Source organism: Ursus maritimus, unplaced genomic scaffold, assembly GCF_017311325.1.
Source record: "Ursus maritimus isolate PB19 unplaced genomic scaffold, ASM1731132v1 scaffold_26, whole genome shotgun sequence".
Lineage (NCBI taxonomy): Eukaryota > Metazoa > Chordata > Mammalia > Carnivora > Ursidae > Ursus > Ursus maritimus.
In genome coordinates this window covers 33,317,084-33,336,174 of record NW_024425119.1, presented here as the reverse complement: position 1 = coordinate 33,336,174, position 19,091 = coordinate 33,317,084, and the positions used below count along the sequence as shown (strand labels likewise).

At 37.9% G+C, this 19,091-nt stretch overlaps 1 long non-coding RNA gene across 1 annotated transcript in view; it reads left to right on the top strand.

Moving 5' to 3' along the window:
• The first annotated feature begins 4,556 nt into the window (after positions 1–4,556).
• Positions 4,557–19,091, top strand: part of LOC103675396 — a 163,811-nt gene continuing 149,276 nt past the window's right edge. The window contains exon 1 of the long non-coding RNA XR_571836.2: positions 4,557–4,600. This is a non-coding gene — a long non-coding RNA (uncharacterized LOC103675396). The remainder of the gene's footprint in view (positions 4,601–19,091) is intronic.

The window sequence follows — 19,091 nt, the reverse complement described above, 5'->3', positions numbered from 1 at the left end:
CATCTATTTTAGGTTTTCGTACATTACAGTACTTTTTAAGACATTCTTGTTCATATTTCCTTCCTACCATCTCCACTAGCTTCTCTTTCATCTGCACATTATACAGATGTTCTCCAAATGTCATCTTCCCTTTTTCTTGATCACACTCTTTTCCCTTGGGCAACTGCATTCAATCATTTGGTTTTGAATGACAGTGTATCCTGGTGACTTTCAAACCCAGTTACAGAGCTGATCTCTCTTGTTAATGAAGCTAAATTTCCAACCACCTGCTGGCCACAGATGTTTGTCTGCTTCTTGTAACTTAGGTTTGTTGTATTTTCCCTCAAATGGACTTCTCCTTTTGTGTTTTCTATTCTGCTTTTGAGCACCACCATCCTATTCTGCCACTCACTTTGGCTAGCATCGTAAAATAATTTCCCCAAATTCCTTCTCTCCTATACTCCATATTGTCGATCCTATTTGCTGTGTCTCTTTGATCATGCCACTTCATCCCTTCAGTTCCCACTGCTACTTTCCTAATTCATATCTCCTTCATATTCTAGTAAAATATATTGAGAACTTCCTTATTGCCTTTCTATTCATTTCGGTGCATTTATTCAATAAATAGCAAATGCTGTTATATACCAGGTGCTATTCTAGGCAGGAGCTTTTTGGAATATAGTTGTGAACAAAACAGGCCAAAATATCTCTTCCATTAAAGAGCATATGCTACAGTGGGGAAGAGGGCATGATAAAAAAGATAGGAGAACTCATAATATGTTAGAAAGTAATGAGCAATATGAAGAAAAATAAAGCAGGGTAATATGGAGAAAGAGTGTCAGAGAACAGGGTGGCTATTTTATTTATGTTCAGCAAAAACTTCATTAATAAGGTGGGTTTTGAGGAGAACCCTGAAAGGAACTGAGGGAATGAGCCATGCATATATTTGGTGTGACAGACAGAGGTAGGGGCAGGCTTGGTATGTTCACTGTTCAGTTCTACCTTCCAAAACAAACGGGCCAAATTGGCTACAATGGAGTGAATGAGGGGTAAGAGGAGAGAGGACTTAGACTTTTGCTCTGAGCAAGATGGGCCACACTGTTTTATTTGTCAAATAGTCATATGACATCAGGTTCTGTTATCAATATAAACTCATCTAATTGTCATAACAAACCTAAGAGGTAGGTATTTTATTGTCCCCCATTTTACAGATAAGAAGACTGAGGCCCAGGGCATAGTGAGAGGTCTGGAATTTGACCCAAAGCTTCTTAGAGTCCATGCTTTCAGCCACCACACTATGCTACCAGAGGAACTTGAGCATAGAAATGATGTATTCTGAATTTTAATAAGCTCACTCTGGGTGCTCTGTGGACAATAGGGCATCAGTTATAAGGGTGGAGGCAAGGGACCAGTTAGGATACTATTTCAATAATTAAGGCTAAAGCAATGGTGCCGTGGACTAGGATAGTAGCAGTGGGCATTGAAGTTATTTGCGATTCACTTTGGAGGCAGATCTGGTTGGACATCTCAACAGATTCTACCTGTAAAATATAATAGAAAGAGAGAAATAAAAAAATAACTTTAAGGTTGATGGCCTGAGCAACGGGAAAGGTAGAATTGACATTTACTGAAATGGGGAAGGTGGGGGTATGAGAAAGGAGGAGGTATAAGGGGAACATATTTGGGCTAGAGTGTGGGTTGTGATTTGTAGGTTTGACTTTGGACATCTTAAATATAAGATACCCATAGACATCCAAATGCATATGTTGAACAGGAAGTTGGATATATGATTTTGGGATTTGAAGAGAAGTCAGGGTTAGAGGTACAAATTTGGGAGTGTCGGACACCGGATAATGCTACTCAGAGAGAGAATATTGATGAGGAAGTAGAAGAAGTCCAAGGACCAAGCCCTGAGGAAGGTCCAAAATTTGGAGATCAGAGAGTGGATGAATAAGTAGCAAAGGAGGTAAGGGAGAAAGTGAGGACCCAGAACAGAGAGTGGTGTCGTGGAAGCAAGGAGAAGACAGTGTTCTAAGGAGGGAACCATCAATTATGTCAAATGTAGTTAATTGTTTGAGGAAAATGGATGATGAACAGTATCATTAAGGTTAAGAATATGAAAATCATTTGTGACCAAGAGCTATTCTGGTAAAACAGAAAATTTTATTGGAGTAGGTTCAAGTGAGAAGAAAAGTTGAGGAGGCTGAGGAAGCAAGTTTAAATGACTATTTCAGGAATTTTGCTGTGACAGAGAAATAGTGTAGTGGCTAGAGAAAATGTTAGGTTGAGATTCTTAGGAGAAGAGCTTGAGATGGAGATGTGGGTGCATGTGATTTATAGAGGGAATGCCTTGGGTTGGAGGTGTGGGAATTCATAGTGCCTGGCTAGAGAAGTTTTACTAAACACATGCTTCCCTGGATGAGACTAGTTGAAAAGCAAAGGAGTGCCCAGAAAACTGGGCCTCCTTTAGAGTTTCTGGGCTGAAAACACCCAGATCTTTGTTGTGGCTCAATGTACTCATCCAGGTAGTAAATGCTTGACTTAGGAGAAACATTCGTTTTTGGAGGTCATGCTCCCCATGCACTCCCTGCTTGCACACCCATCACAAGCATGGCTTGTTCTGTTCAGAGGATACTCCCTGTGCCACTGTCCTGATTATTACAGCTTCATATTCCTTCTTGTTTTTCTTATTCCATTGTTGTATCAGTCACATTCACAATAAAGGTGGAGGCAGAGTCTGGCTCAGGACCTTTCGCCACTAGAGTGTCTGGTCTCCAGGCCCTCTCCTTTCTCCTACTACAGTGTCTGGAGTCACCTTTTCATTCACTGTCTCAGGGTGTGCTGGCCAAACCCGACAGGAGGAGTGAAGGAAGCAGGAGAGGGAAGGGGAAGGAGCGAATCAAGGATGAGATTTCAGCTGGAGTCTGCTTTGCCTTGATCCCGTGGGGTACCCTGGAATATGAATTGCACCCCAAAGTTGGTCCTACCTTGTTGCAAAGGTCTGGACTTCTGTACTCCCATGTCATTCAGTCATGAGTGGTGAGCTGTTCCCAGTTGGAGATGTGCAACCTTTTGGGCCAGGCAGCTCCCATTTGACCAAGGACAAGGCTCCAAAGACAGGGGCATTTGTGAACTATTAGCCGCCAACATTGCAGCTGGAGATGGGTCCATCAACTAGGTAAGAAAAAAAAAAAGAAGGATCGAGGAGAGAAGCCAATAGCCTTCACTATAGGGGTCAATAGAATTTATTTTAAGAGAGGAGCTATTACAGTGTGTTTCTCCTGACTGGGAAAGACCTCTTTGAGAGGGAAACATTAATAATTAATAAAGAAGAGAGCAATCAATCCCACCTCTGCAATTTAGCCTTTAAACTCTGACCATAAATTCCTATGTAGCAAATATGACAAGATACTCTGAAAAATCATCCTTATCATAAAACATCTAAAATGCTAGACAAATAAAAAAACTTTAAAAATACATCACTAAGGGGGTCAAAAAGGTATAAATTTCCAGTTATAAAATAAGTAAGTTATAAATAAATATTTATAAAATAAAATAAATAAATTTAAAAAATTACATGGGGTTGTAATGTACAGCATGGTGACTATGGCTAATAATACTGTAGTGCATATTTGGAAGCTGCTAAGAGAATAGATCTTAAAGTTCTCATTACAAGACAAAACTATGTAACTATGTATGGTGATGCATGTTAACCAGACTTACTGTGCTGATCATTTCACAATACATACAAATATTGAATCATTACGTTGTACACCTAAAGCTAATATAATCTTATATATATATGTCGATTATATCTCAATAAAAAATAAAATAGCGAAAAAAATCACCTGAAACTAATATAATGGTACCTGTCAATTATATCTCAATTAAAAAAGAGAGAGAGAAAAAATAGCCAAAAATTTATATTTGCTAAACATGGAAACTTCAGAGGCCAAACATGCCATTTACTAATTTTCTTTTCTTTGAACAACTTAATTACCTTTTTGTACCTCATTTTTTCATCTGTAAAATGAAAAAGATATTAGTGATAGTACTTAGTTGATAAGGCTTTTATGAAATTTATATAAGAAATATATGAATATGAATTCATATAACATATGAAAAATGCTCAAATAGTACTTGGTGGCATTCCTCCTCTCCCCTCCCCTCCATTTTACTGTGTGGAGTGAAGAATAGAAAAGAGAGAGTACAGAATTGGGGAGATAATTACTGAGAGGAAGAAGAGGGGTAAGGTGGGGGTGGAGGGGTAGGAAGGGGAGGAAGAGAGGGCATAATAGTTGGTATTTGCTGAGAGCTTACTATGTATTAAGCTCTGTTTTCAGTGTTTTATGTATTAAACCGTTCTAATTACTCTTTATGTATTAACTCTTTTAACCCCTGATTAATCTTTTAATATTTTTGATTACTTTTTCTCTTAAAATTTATTTTGGACTGATCTTTTTATTTATTTTTTATTAAGTAGCCTCCATACTCAGTGTGGAGCCCAACATGGGGCTTGAACTCACAACTCTGAGATCAAGACCTGAGCTGAGATCAAGAGTCAGCTGCTTAACCAACTGAGCCACCCAGGTGTGCCGGACCAATCTTTGAATCTTGGGAGGTAAGTACTATTATTAACCTTTTACTGCATATGAGGAAACTGAGGTACAGAATGGTTTAAGCAGCTCATTTAAGGCCACACAACAGATCAGTGTCAAAGAACATGACCTATTGGAAAAGGCTTCCTCTTCTTGGAGTAGGAGATGAGAAAGGAATAATGAGGAACATGACACTTGTTCTGCGATGACTGTCCATTAGAGATGAATCAGGAAGGAGAATGATTCACACAGGTGATAACGGTTCTGCACAGGTGGAAGTGAGGCTGCAGAGGGACGTGATTTACAGAATCTCTGCTGTGTTCAAAGTCTCTCCCTCTCACTTTCACCTCTGGTCCTTGGATGAATGAGACTTCTGCTCGTCTATCCTCCTTGCTTAGAATTTCCTTGTTGGGAGGTTCATGGTTCTCTTCTACGAAGGTAGTTTTGCTGGGTTTGTCCCACCTGTCCTCAGATCTGCCTGAATCCTAGAATCAGTGTTGATCAGTTCAAGCTTCAGTGATAACACTTTTAAAATATGCATTTTCAACAAGAAGAGAACACTGGATGTCATAAGGGCTTTTTGTTCAAGAAGATCAGTAACTATTTTTTAGAGTACTATGTTTACAGTCTACTTTCCTAATCTAGTAATATAAGAAATGTAAGAATTCTTTATGCTCCTCCAAACCCTGTCATACTTTTAGTCTGGTATTGATAAGTCATTATTGCTTTTATTATATTCATGGGGTTTTTCTTTTAATAGACAAGCCCCTGATAGGGTTCCAGCATATATATATGGAACTCAGCAAATAATCAATGATTGATCTGAATTTTAAAATTTCTCAAAATTTCTAGGCAATAGATTTCACATAGTCAACTTTAAGGGAATCATGTAGGAAGAAGAATAAAATGCAATTTAACAAAAAGCAGAATTATAATTGTGACTTGGATTTAATGAAATATTTGCTTTCAGTTATCAGATACTTGGGGTAGGGCTGTGTTTATAATCTTTTTCTGTAGCATGTGCTAGAAAAAAGGAAATTCCCTCAACCATAAGATACTTTTTGGTGGATGGAGCTGACATGAACGTCTAAAAATAAATTTCTCTTACAATTTGTCTTGCAAATTTAGTCTCCAAAAAGACTAATTTATCCTACTGATGGAGGTATAAGCTTTAGAGAATATAAGTCATAGTAAAATGAGGGAAAGAACATAGCTCAATTCAACAATTATTTTTTGAGTATCTCCTATGTACAAGGACTGTACTAGGTGCTGGAAGTATAAAGAAGAATTAATGTTAGCTCTGTCATAGGAAAGCTGGCAGGAAGGACACATGTATGAAGAAGTTGTTTCTGTGTAATAGAAGTAGACGACACAACTGGCAACCAGGGAAAGTGGAGGTTCAAGAAAGGTTAGTAAGTAATTTTGACTGAGCTGAGTTCTAAAGGATGAGTAAGTGTCACTCAGTAAGAAAGGAGGGAGGCTGGTCTTCAAGAGGAAACAATAGGAACAAAGCTATGCTCCAGAATCAAGTCTATTTGGAATGATCTAGATTTGATTTTACTAAACTCTAAAAGATGAGAGTCTACATGATGGGTGAGGAGGCTGGAAACACAAATGAGGTTTGCATTTTAGAGATTCTTGTATGTCATGCTAAAGAATTAGGTCCTGGCATATCCTATAGACATTGCCAAGCAATGATAAAAGCATATGTTAAAGACATGATTAAATGGTGTCATAAAACTGGAGTGCAAATCCATGCAATAGGGAGACCAGAACTTATCTATGCATCATCTGTAGAAATTTAGGTTAGAATAAAAGTGGTATTTTAAATCCATAGGGGAATGTGTAACCTATGCAATATGTAAGTTATTGATTCAGAAAAAAGGAAAAGTAGACTATTATCTTAACCATCCATAAAAATAAACTTCAGGTGAGTTAAGCAGCTAAATACAAAAGAAATTATAAATGTATATGGAGAGAGACCATACTGAAACAATTTTTTTTTTATAAAATTGGAGGTGGAAAAGACCTCTTTAAACAAGACATAAATACCAGAATCCATAAAAGAAAAAGATTGACAGATATAACCTCATAAAAATTAAAAATTATCGCTGCACAATGAAAGGCATGATAAGGTTAAAAGATGAGTAACATACAGAGAAAACTATTTGCAGCATATTTAATGGATGACTGATTATTGTATAGATTGTGTACAAAACTTCTATAAATCATTTAAAAATAGAAATATGGATGGAGGTTATAAATAGGCAATTTATAGGAGAAATAGAAGAGACCAATAAACACATGAAAAAATGCTTCTCAATACTAAATTAGATAAAAATGAATAAAATATAAATAACAAAATTTTGGTGGGGAGATTGAGAAACAGCAACTTACAAACATGGTTGCTGGTAGTGTAAATTTTTGGAAGGCAATTTGGCATTGATTTGTCCAAATATATAATTAACTCTGGTGATTTCTGTTTGGGAATTAAAGCACTTTAAGATAAGCTGGCTCTACCTACAACTTCAGAGGAGTGATGTATGACTAGCTGTTCTAAATGTCCATAGGACATTCTATCTCTCTGGCCATGATGATTGATGGTGCTGAAGTCGACATATGGCCTAAGCTAACCAAAACAGAGAGAATCTCAAGACTTTTGCTTAGAATTCAGGGCGAAAGCCCTTTCTCCATTCTTGCTGGAAGCAGATGGAAGAAACATGGTGTCACGTATTGGCAGCTAACTGGATTAATAAGGTGAATTATCCTTAGGAGGAAGTAAATATTAGGGAAGGCAGAAGATAGATGGGAAGAAATGGGATCCATTGGATCAGATCTTTCCTAAAGCAAGTTCCTCCCCTGGAGTTTGAGTGAAACCAGCCTATAATTTCCCTCTTTACATATATTGGTCTAGATTGAGTTTTCTATCACTTACAGCTCAAAGATTCCTAATTGATACATGCACATATGCTTTAGCTGAATAGTTTAATTTCTATGAATCTACTGTAAATAAATACTTGGACACATGCACAAGAATGTTTACTGCAGCACTGTTTATAATGAGTGAAAAATTAGAAACAATCTAAATATCTACCAACTGAAAAGTCAGTAAGTTATGGTAATCCACACATGCAACATCATACAGCTATTAAACAGAACAAAGTAGACCTCTATTACTATACATATACACTATATACACACACACACACTATACATATACTATATGTATATATACTATACATATACACTATAGTATATGTACTATACATATATACTATCATATATACATTATACATATATATATACACTATACATATACTATATGTATTATATATATATATAATACATATACACTATATATATAGCAGGTGTGTGTGTATATGTGTGTGTGTGTGTGTGTGTATATAAGAGGACTGGATGGGTGCCCACCAAACATTAGTTATCTGTGGGGAGAGGAATGAGGTTGGGGGATGGCAAAGAGGGACTTTCATTGTTCACTCCATATATTGTGTTACTATATATTTCCCAAGTAATATTAACTTATTACCCAGTAATTATGTAAGTAACTATAAATATATATTTTTCCTTAAAAATGGACTACTATGCTGTACCTCAAAGATGTTATGTTTTTTCCTGTAGGCAAGTGGTTCTAAACTTTGGTCTGCATAATGACCATGCAAGGTGTTTCTTAGAAGTGAATTTTCCTGGACCCTACCCTCAGTGAATTGAATCGATGGAGCATAACCTGCGTACCACAGCTTTAGGTTTTCAGAGCACAACTAGACGATCGTTTAGATGCTATGCTGTGTGGAATAGGAGTGTGAGTGGGACATGGCCAGATTGGGAGACAAATTTAGGCACTGTGGTAGTTTAGGTGAACGATGAGCGGTTGAACAAAAATAGAACTAACAGGATAATGAGATAATCAGGCTAAAGAACTTAGAACATTATCTGACACATCGCAGGCATTCAATAAATATTAGCCTTCACCTAATGATGAGCAGAAGAGTGAAATTGAACCCCTATCTTAGACCACTCACAAAAGTTAATCTGAAATTGATTAAAGACTTAAACATAATATATGAAACTATAAAACTCCTAAAAGAATACAGAAGAAAATCTCCTTGGCATTGGTCTTGCCAGCAATTTCTTGGATATGACACCAAAAGCTTAAGAAACAAAAGTAAATATAAATAAGTGTCAAACTAAAAAGCTCCTTCACAGAAAAGGAACCATCACCAAAATGAAAAGGTAACCCACAGAATGGAAGAAAATATTTGCAACTATATGTCTGATAAGGGGCTGATATCCAAAATACAAAAGGAACTCATACAACTCAGTAGCAAAAAAACCCCAATGCAATTAAAAAATAGGAAGAGGAACTGAAGAGACATTCTTGCCAAAGAAGGCATACAGATGGCAAACAGGTACATGAAAAAGTGCCCAACATCACCTATCATCAGGGAAATGCAAATCAAAACCATGATGAGATATCACCTCATACCTATTAGAATGGCTATCACTGGAAAGCAGAGAGCTAAGTGTTGGCAAGGATGTAGAGAAAAGGGAACCCATGTACATTGCTGTTAGGAATGTAAAGTGCAGCCACTATGAAAACAGTATGAAGTTTCCTAAAAAAATTAAAAATAGAAATGCTGTATGATCTATCAACCCCATTTTTGAGTATATATCCAAAGGAAATGAAAACGGAATATCTGCATTCCCATGTTCATTGCAACATTATTTAATAGATATGCACACACATATCTATACACATATACACACATACGTATATAATCTTTTATTTAATCATATATATTATATTTATATATTATGTATATTATATTTAATCATATATACATAATGGAATGTTACTTAGCCATTAGAAAGAAAGAAATCCTGCCATTTGTGATGACTTGGGTGAACCTTGAGAGCATTATGCTAAGTGAAATAATTCAGACAGGAAAAGACAAATGCTGTGTGATATCAACTTATATATAGAATCTGGGGCCGGGGTAGGGGGAGGGTGGTGGTGAGGGAAATGGGCGTATATTTGTCGAAGGGTATAAACCTCCAGTTATAAGATTAACAAGTCCTAGGGATGTAATGTATAGCATGGTGATTGTAGTTGATAATACTTACTATATACTTGAAAGTTCCCAGGAGAGTAAATCTTAAATGTTGCCATAAAAAAGAAATGGTAATTATGTGACAGGTTGGAGGTGTTCGCTAATGATATAGTGGTAATCATTTACAGTATGTTAAGTGTATCAAATCAGCACATCGTATACCTTAAACCTAACACAATGTTACATGTCAGTTGTAGCTCAATAACTGGGGAAAAAAGAAAAAAGAAACCTACATTTAAGATGTAAATGTTATAACTAATAAATGTTTTCAAACCTAAAAAAAAGTTAGCCTCCACCATTAACACAATTACTATAACTACTACTATAAAGGATTCTAAAAACATTGAAAATAAAAGTCAGCAAGTAAGAACGAACATAGGAGACTTTAATAAGATATTAAGTGGACCTAGTTAATATATGCATAGTAATATCAACATTAATATTCTTGTACTTTATATCTGGACATGCATTTGTGCGAAGTTCTATACTGTGCAAACATAGAACATTCTTTCTTTTCAAATACTCATGAACCAGTGTCAAAAAATTGGCAAAGATAACTACAATAAACTAAAAAAGTAAAAATTATATAAAAACATTCTTTACTAAACTAGAACAACTAGAAATTAATAAAAAAAATCCAAAAATGAAAGCCTTTATCTCTTAGGAAGTAAGATATCCTTTTCTAAATAACTCTTGGTTCAAAGACAAGCAATAAATCAAAATTGCAGACCCTCCAGAAACTAATGAGAAGGAAGCCCTTGTGTAACGGCAGCTGTGGGGCACCGCTGAGCAGTGTTTGCAGGAAATACAACCTAAAGGCCTGTGTAAAAGAATGAAACAAAATAGAATTAAGCATTCAACTCAAGAAGTTTGAAAAGGACAACAAAATAAATGAAAAGATAGTGCACAGAAAAATTAATAGAGATACAAGAATAAATCAATAAGTTAGAAAATAGGAAAATGGCAGAACTAATAAATAAAGACAAAAGATTATTCTTTGAAATCAACAATACATTAGGTAAGTGGAAAGCTAACCAAGCCAAGAAAAAAGGTGCAACTATGGACAATGTGCAAATATGAACAATGAGAAATGGTTAAAGGGCAAGTAACCAGGAAAACAAAGGAAATTGAAAGGCAAGGGACTACTTTGCTGAAGTCTTTGCAAACAAATTGGAAAATTTGATAAAAATGACAAATTTTGAGGAAAGTGTAATTTATCATAAGTCTAGAAAAAAACTGATACTCTAAATAGATTGATTTTAATGAAGGATATAGAATTGTTGAGGAGCTCTTCTTTGAAAAAACATCCAAAGTCTATGTCATCTTTAAAATGCCGATAATTCCAAAGCTATTTAAACTGCCCCAGCTTATAGACAACTAGGCATACCACTCTATAACAAGTATAACCTATTCTAGCAAATAATACAGGAAACAAAAACTTTGAATCAACTTCATTTACTAAGATTGAGGCAAAATCCTAAGTTAAATGTCAGCAAGGAGAGTTCCCCAGCACATTAAAAAAATGAGACAAGATTAAATGGAATTTATTCCAGGAATGCAAAATGTGGTTCAATATGAGAAGAAAATCATATGACCATTGTCAGCTATGCTGAAAGGCATTTGACAAAATTCAATAGTCATTCTTGATAAAAGCACTCAAAAGTGGAAAATAAACAAAATAAAAACTCCAGAAATAGATCCAAGTATACGATGACAATCATATATGCTAAAGGCGGCATCTCAAATCAGAGAGGAATGATAAATAGTGAGTTCACTGGGGCAGTGGTACGAGGGTCTTTATAGCTATTCTTTAAATTCTATATGCTTTATACGTATGTCTCTATATATGATATATTCACAGTAAAATAATAAACAATGGTGAGAATCCTGTTTGAGCAAGCTGTGGAGACTTTTGGCCATTACACAGCTTCCTTCATCTATGAATATATGAGTTTGTTACCTAATACACGGTGGGTTCCTAGAATCAGTAAGAAAAACACAGGAAATCCAGTAGAAAATAGGCAACACACACAAACTGGCAATTCATAGAAGGGAAAATATGAATCGCTCTTAAGTGTATAAAGAATTGTTTGTCCTTATCACTTATCAAACACATTAAAACCACAAAGGAATATTGGCTTATACCTCTCTGCTTGGCCACCCTTAGGAAGTGGATAAAATACAAAGTACCGTTGGAGGATGTGAGAAAAGAAGGTTCACGAGGACAGGGACTTTGTTCATTTTTGAATCTCCGGTATAATAGATGTTTTGCAGTCATAGATGCCAAATGAATCCTATCTCCCTGTACCCATGTGCTTGGGTGGTCCCCTTTCACACTGATTCTGGACTTGACCATGTGACTTGCTTTGGCTGCTGGGAAAATAATAAATGTGATTCAGTTAGAGATTTGCAGATATCTGTGCTATAGGGCTTATTCTGTCTTGCTGCTGTTTGGACCCTGAGATGGCTATGTGAAGAAGCCCAAGCTAGCCTCCTAGATGATGAGAGACCTCTGGGGAGCTGCTAAGGCTCCAGTGATATGATAGAGCCAGCCCCTAGATGACGTGGAAGAGCATGGGAGAGCCCAGCAGAAATCATCTAAGATTAGCAGAGAACTGCTTAGCTGAGCCCAGCTTAAAGTTTACATAATTATGAGCTGACAAATGGTCATTTTTTAAGCCACCAAGTTTTGGGGTGGTCTGTTATGTAGCAAAAGCTAACAGCTACACAAGCTTATAGAATGGTACCCGGTAGATGAGAGGGGTGCTTAATAATATTTTGTTGAATAAATGAGTGAAAACATCTTTCAAGGATATACACATATCTAAAATATATTTAACACATTAGAATGGGTGGCTTTTTGGGGCAAGAGAGCATGGGAATGGGGAGAGGGAATTGTAGGGAAGAAAACATCAAGAATTTGGAAGGGTCTATTCACAAAGAGAGGGAAGACTCAGATTCAGAGGGAAGGTGATTTGCATTTTGTACATGTTGAACTCAGAAGTTAGTAGGGAAATCTAGGTGGAGAGGAAGGTAATAAAACAGCTGCACTATTTATTCAATTTTGTGTTTTTTAGTCTGTGATTGCAAAGAAAAGGAACAGGAAAATAAGAACAGGGTAACTCTTACATTTAGTTTCTTACCAATTATAAAACTACATTGAACAGTGGTATATTTAGCCCCAGGTTGCCCAGCCATAAATACGGTTATTCCCTCTTGAGGACAAAGATTTGCAACCTCTGAAAAAATGCCGAGACCATCCTATAGATTTGGAAGAGCTACTGGCTGACACATATGTAATTTTGTTCATACAGCACAAATAGTTGTCTCTGTCTGAGTATCCACCTGTGACCACTGGGAAGGAGATTTAATAGTCATTCAGATGTACACATCCTGTATGTTTTAAAAAATGCAGATCTGGCTCCTTACTGAGGGTCATCAGGAAGGATCACAGACTTTCAGTTCAAAGTGTTAGTAGTTCTGCGATCTTAAGCTCACGAGCCTCTCAAAGTCTCACTTAAAACAGGGATAACAGGGGCCCCTGGGTGGCTCAGATGGTTAAGCGTCTGCCTTCGGCTCAGGTCATGATCCCAGGGTCCTGGGATCGAGCCCCGTGTCGGGCTCCCTGCTTGGCGGGGAGCCTGCTTCTCCCTCTCCTTCTGCTGTTCCCCCTGCTTGCACTCTCTCGCTCTCTCTGTCAAATAAATAAATAAAATCTTAAAAAAGAAAAACGGGGATAACAATACTTTCTTTGACAACTCATAGCTTTGTTCTGAGAATGTTATGGGACCATAGAGTCAGAGTATTTGTAAAATGGGAAGCCAAACAAAATAATGAGGAGGTTGATACATTGAATGTTGTGTTTGATCCATGTTATGTATCTTATATACTGGCATATCATGCCTTATTCTGCAATGTAGAGAACATAATGTTGGCTTTATCTTCATTCAGTTATCACTCAAGCCACGCTGAGCTCTTTGGAACATAGTAGGCCTTTGAAAAGCTTCTGTTTTTATTCATTGTAACTGTCAGATGCAACCATGTAGCAACTAATTCTGTTACAGAATGTCTTCTAATTTGGCAAAGAGTTTAAATATGAAGAGAGGAATAATGAATAGAGCAAATGGTACAAAGTGAAATTTCTTAGTCAGGTCCCTGGCTGGCTCTAGTTACCAGGCTCATAACTAAAGTGTTAGTTCTAAGGAGGTCTCTTGTGATGAAAGGAATACTAAAGAATATTGTTTCATAAAAGAGATGACATCATAATAAATGACCTCCTGGGTCTGTGCTCCCTTTGGATAGAAACGTTCTAATGGCAGAGCCCATGGAGAGAGTCCCTGGTTTGTGATGATATATAAAAAGCTAGCTCTTTATTCATAACTATAAAACTCCATATTGGGAGAGATTATTTTATATGTAAAATCAGTTGGTGTAACTCTTTAGGCACTTCTGCTAGTGTTTCTGCCACTGAAAGAGTAGATTGTGCTATTTACCTTCTCATCCAGAGTGGGGGTCTCTTTAGCAATATGGCTGCAGGGCTTCATTTAGCCCCAGTTTACCAACCCCGGGAATGGGAGGCTCATCATTTTTGGAGGTAGTTCCTCTAAAAGCACTGTCCTTTGGTAATTGTTCAAATGAAACACCACAGTTGGTCCTGTTTGTCCAAATTCTACCCTCTGGGGGCATGACAGAGTCTATCTGCTTTCTTCCTGGCTCAAATGTAGGGTTTACAGAATTGGACTTTTTTTTGGCATAAAAAGTAATGTAGGACATAATTATTTTAACAAAGGCCAAATCTTTAAACAGAATAAATTCAGCTTTATGAAAATACCACTCCCCCCCCCCCCATTTCACTGCAGCAAAATGTTTGGCCTAGACCAGTAACTATAGGGCAACCACTCAGGTGTCGAACTGGATGACTGGGAGGCATACTGGGGGCAGAGATTGTAGGGGTCACACGAAATCCTTTGGATGGGGGTGTGGCTAGTCAGCCAGCCATTTAAGCTAACAGGGATTTGTACATAATTGTGGACTTGATGAATTGTACAACACTTCTCTGAGCTATGATGTTCCAATTAGAGATGGATGTCATCACAATGACCCTTCTAAGGGCAGGTAATGTCTAGTGAAAACTGTTGAACCTGGAGAAATATTTAGGACCTGGCAATTCAACTGGGGGGATAATTCTGTGGTCCTCTCTGGAAGACTGTTTTTGAACCAAATTTAAATTGGACCAGAAGCACTACAGCCTGGGCTCCTGGTGGTATTGTGTGTTGCTGCCACCTCCCCAGAATGAATCTTTCCTGCTTTGCTTCTTCATATCATCAGATTAGGATTTACAGATGAAGGCAGTCAGGCTGGCTGAAGTCACACAAAAGTTGGCATTAGAGTTTAGGGGTGGAGAAGGCAATTATTTTGACTTAGGGCTCATAGGTATCCCTCAAACATTGGAAATGGGACAAGGCAGCCAAGGAGGTGAATATACACACATGGCCATGGGATAAGGCCATGCTTCCATTTTATGGCCAAATCCTTAGATTACAAGTCCCCATCTTGCTTGTTAAGCCATTTACCAGACTCTTCAATCCACCTCTCCCTGGAAAGTTTCAGAGCATGTGTCCATGCTTCTTAGATCTTTCTGGTTATTCCTTGCTCCCTCAACTCATAGTCTGGCTGTGGGTCTTTGTTCTTGTCTTCAAAAGATCCTTCCTCCTACAATGATGGTTGAAATGAGGCTGCAAAATTTAAGAGATTTAACTGAATACTTGGGGCTAATCAAAGTGATTGTAATGGAGGAAATCTCAATGGATACCAGACCTGGCTGCTGTTTGCGTGAAGCCCCATCCACGGACTGCTATCTCTGACTCTGTTGCCAGCTCCAGACTGCTGCCCTACTGCCAATGTCTGTTCATCTTCCTGCTCTTGAGCTTGTTTCTCCTTTTCCCTGAAAGGAAATAATCTGTGAGATGAAACTTGGCCAAGAGAGATAACAAGCTAGTGCACATGTAGAGATCATTACCTTCTAAGTTGTGTTATAAATTACTTATATATCAACTCAAATAATCTTCAGGTAGCCCCCTGAGGAGGACTGCTTTCCTAATTTACAGGAGAGAATACTGAGGCCCAAAGAGGTTGGTAAATTGTGATGAAGTCGCATAGCTAATAAATGGAGGAAGCTCGGATTTAAACCTAGGTATAACTCCACAATCTTAGTGTAAACCACTAAACTAGGCTGCTTCCTTTAAAGACACTGATCACAATGACCATCTTGAGCTGTTGAGCTGCATGGAGTCTGTCATCTCTGTTCTAGAATAAGATCTTTGCTTTATCTTTGTATGAACAAAAAGTTCATTGAAAAGATTTTCTTAAATCATAAGAGAAGTTTGTACTCAAAGAACTTAAGGCTTCCTCTCTAGAAAAGTAGAAAAACTACTTGCAGACTGAAAATAACAGCATCTTTCACCTTCGGCCAACAAGGCTTCATCCACCAAAAAAATATCCTGGGTTCCATTCGGAGTCACGTCGCCCTGTTAAGCAAAGTGGGCTTCTCTCCAAAAGGCACGTGCAAAAAAACCCAGAAGATGCACGGCAGCCATTAGACAGCCAGAGGTCAAGGTAGAAATGAGACATGGCTCATTTCACTAAAGTTCTTCTATTTATTTGAAGGGCAAAAATTTCTGTCCCTGACATTTCCCTTTTGTGTGTAGTACTGATTGCTGGAAGTTTTATGCTTAAGCTCACTCATGTGCTTGCATTGAAATATCACCTTGCTTTGGTAATTTAATACATTCAGATGCCAATACGTGCATATGATTTATCAATTTGAAATTACCATGCTGTGTTCTGAGTGCGACATGTAGCTCCATGTCAAAGTACCACCAGCAAAAATGGTCTTTGGGCTGCGGGGAGAAAACCAGGGAGTCTGGATGAACAAATCTCTCCTTTAATCTTTATCCTTTGGTTAACAAACACTGAGTTGCATGTGAAGCTGTTTAAGATTCTCCATTCTGTTTAAATTTTGAGAACAGGCTTTTACATTTGTTTTTAAAAGCCGTTCTTTCTTGGATGGGGTTCTTGCTTTAGTGTGAAGAGTGGTCCTGGCCTCTTTGAAATCCTTTGATCATATTAATGTTCAAGTGGGCCCATAAATGAAAGGATTTCAGAGGGGCCAGTGGCTTTTCATTAATCCCACACAGCATTCATCCCATTGCAGCTGTCAGAGACAATTCATGGAGGGAACCTGGCATTAAGAGGGGAAATGAGCACACTTCTCACACTTGATAAAGATCTGCATTAACTGTATAAAAAATGTGCTGGGCACCATGGTGATGACTCTGACAACATAGTAGCAATAAAACAGATGATTAAAAATGAAGAAGACTGGCACTCTTAAGTAATTGGGAGCAGAGCTCTTAACCTTTGTGGTCATATACATATTTGTCTCGAGATATTGAGCTGAAAGTCATTATTTGATGGTGTTTTGGTAGCCCTTGGGATTTGTTTTATGGGGAGACACCAAGTCTAATTCCGTGTTTGGAGCTGGGCTTGTTACATCATTAAAGTTCAGTAAATGTTTGCAATTATCACAGTTATTTAGAGGAGTGTGAGGTCGGCGGAGGCTGGCAGGATATTCAGTTCATGGTCTGGTTCCATGTTGCTAGGGTCCACCCTGGTGGTGACAGCAGCGGATGTACCAGCTCTGAAACAGACTATGGGTCCTGGTCCAACAAATCCTCAGGGCTCCTGGATCTCCTGCGTATTGTCTCACTTTGATACAGCCAACTCTTTTCCTTCCTTCTCAGCATCTTGTAGCTATGTTTTATTTGTCCTGTTTTTATTCATTTCAATAAATACTTAGTGGGGGTATATTCTAAGCCGGGCACTGCGTGGTGAGTTGACCATTCAGTGATGAAGAACACAGATATGCTTCCTGTCTTCATGGAGCTTGCGTTTTCTCCTGAGGACGAGTCAGAACTATTAAAAATGATTTAAAGAAAACATTTAGGTGACACAAAACACCTTATTTAACACGTCATGAAGTGGGCAGTCTCCATTCTGAAGGCTCCAGAGAAGAGCAAAATGAGGTGGAAGGCAGGAAGCATTTATAGGATGAAGAGTAAGGAGCAAGGAAGAGAAAAACCAGAAAACAATGAAGGAATAAAGAAGGAATTATGGAGCTCAGAATTGCCTTGGCATTTGGGGATTGACTGACTGGATCTACTGTGACTCTGGTCAAGCAGAACATTTACAGGGACACGAAAGTTATCTCAGTTTTGGTTTGCTGACGTGGCATCCAGCTGACGTGGGTGGTCGGCTCCATCTTGGATCTTGACATTTATTTCAACAGAATCAAAGAGGATTATTCAACCATGTATTCCATGGAATAGGGTCAGATTGAGAAGTATTTTAGCCTGGATAGCTGTCTCATATTTAGATATGCTCATAGAGACAAGTTCAAACATAACAGACTTACCTATAAATCTTTAATTTTTAAATAGTAGACCACACAAATCAAGAATCTACAGATGTAAGATTTTCAGAGGCTTAAAAAAAAGATTCTTTTGGCTTGTCTTTGTCTCCCATTTAAGAACAACCACCTTCTTCACTAGAAATGAGACAGATGATAATTAAAAAGGATTTCCCAGGCTGACACATCTATCTACCAATAATGCTGTCCCTGCAACCTTCAAGCCCTTGAGGATGGGGTAGGATGTAGGATAAAAAACTCAGAACTTAAGACCTCTTTAATCACTGGAATTTTGCCAATTTGAGAACAGTAGTTTACAGCATTATTGAGAATTCTTAGGAATTTCATCACCACGTTAAGAAACAATACTTACTCTGGCCCTGCTAATGTCTAAGGCTCAAGTGGGCTGAAAGAACTACTTTGCCTGCTTGCATTGGATTTTGCCACTCCAATGTGTGGAAGAACCACTCAAAATATCCTGCAGCAGAGAGAAGAGCAGACGGAAACTGCTGAGAGAGTTTGATCCAAAGAGTGAAGGAGGAGGTGTCCTATTGCCTGTCTCAGACCTTTCCAGGGAAAGTGCCTCTTCTCTTTGTGTTCAACCACTCCATCCCTTAGGACGTTCCACTCACTAGACTGAGTCCTAATGCCTTGTCCTGGAATTAGATCAATCCAAAGAAGGATCCTCCTTCTTGGAAGAGGAGTGGGTAAGAATGAGAGGGTAGGAGTCTCGAGTTTTTCCTGGAGGCCAATCAGCAAAGTCATCTAAACTAATACTGGGTGAGGATAATTAATAAATTTTAACACAATTTCTGAAAGGTTCTCACATGGTCTGATTCAGTGATTTCTAAACTGTAGGATACAACCTATTTGTGGGGTCATGAAATCAATTTAGTGGGTCACAGCCTGCATTCAAAA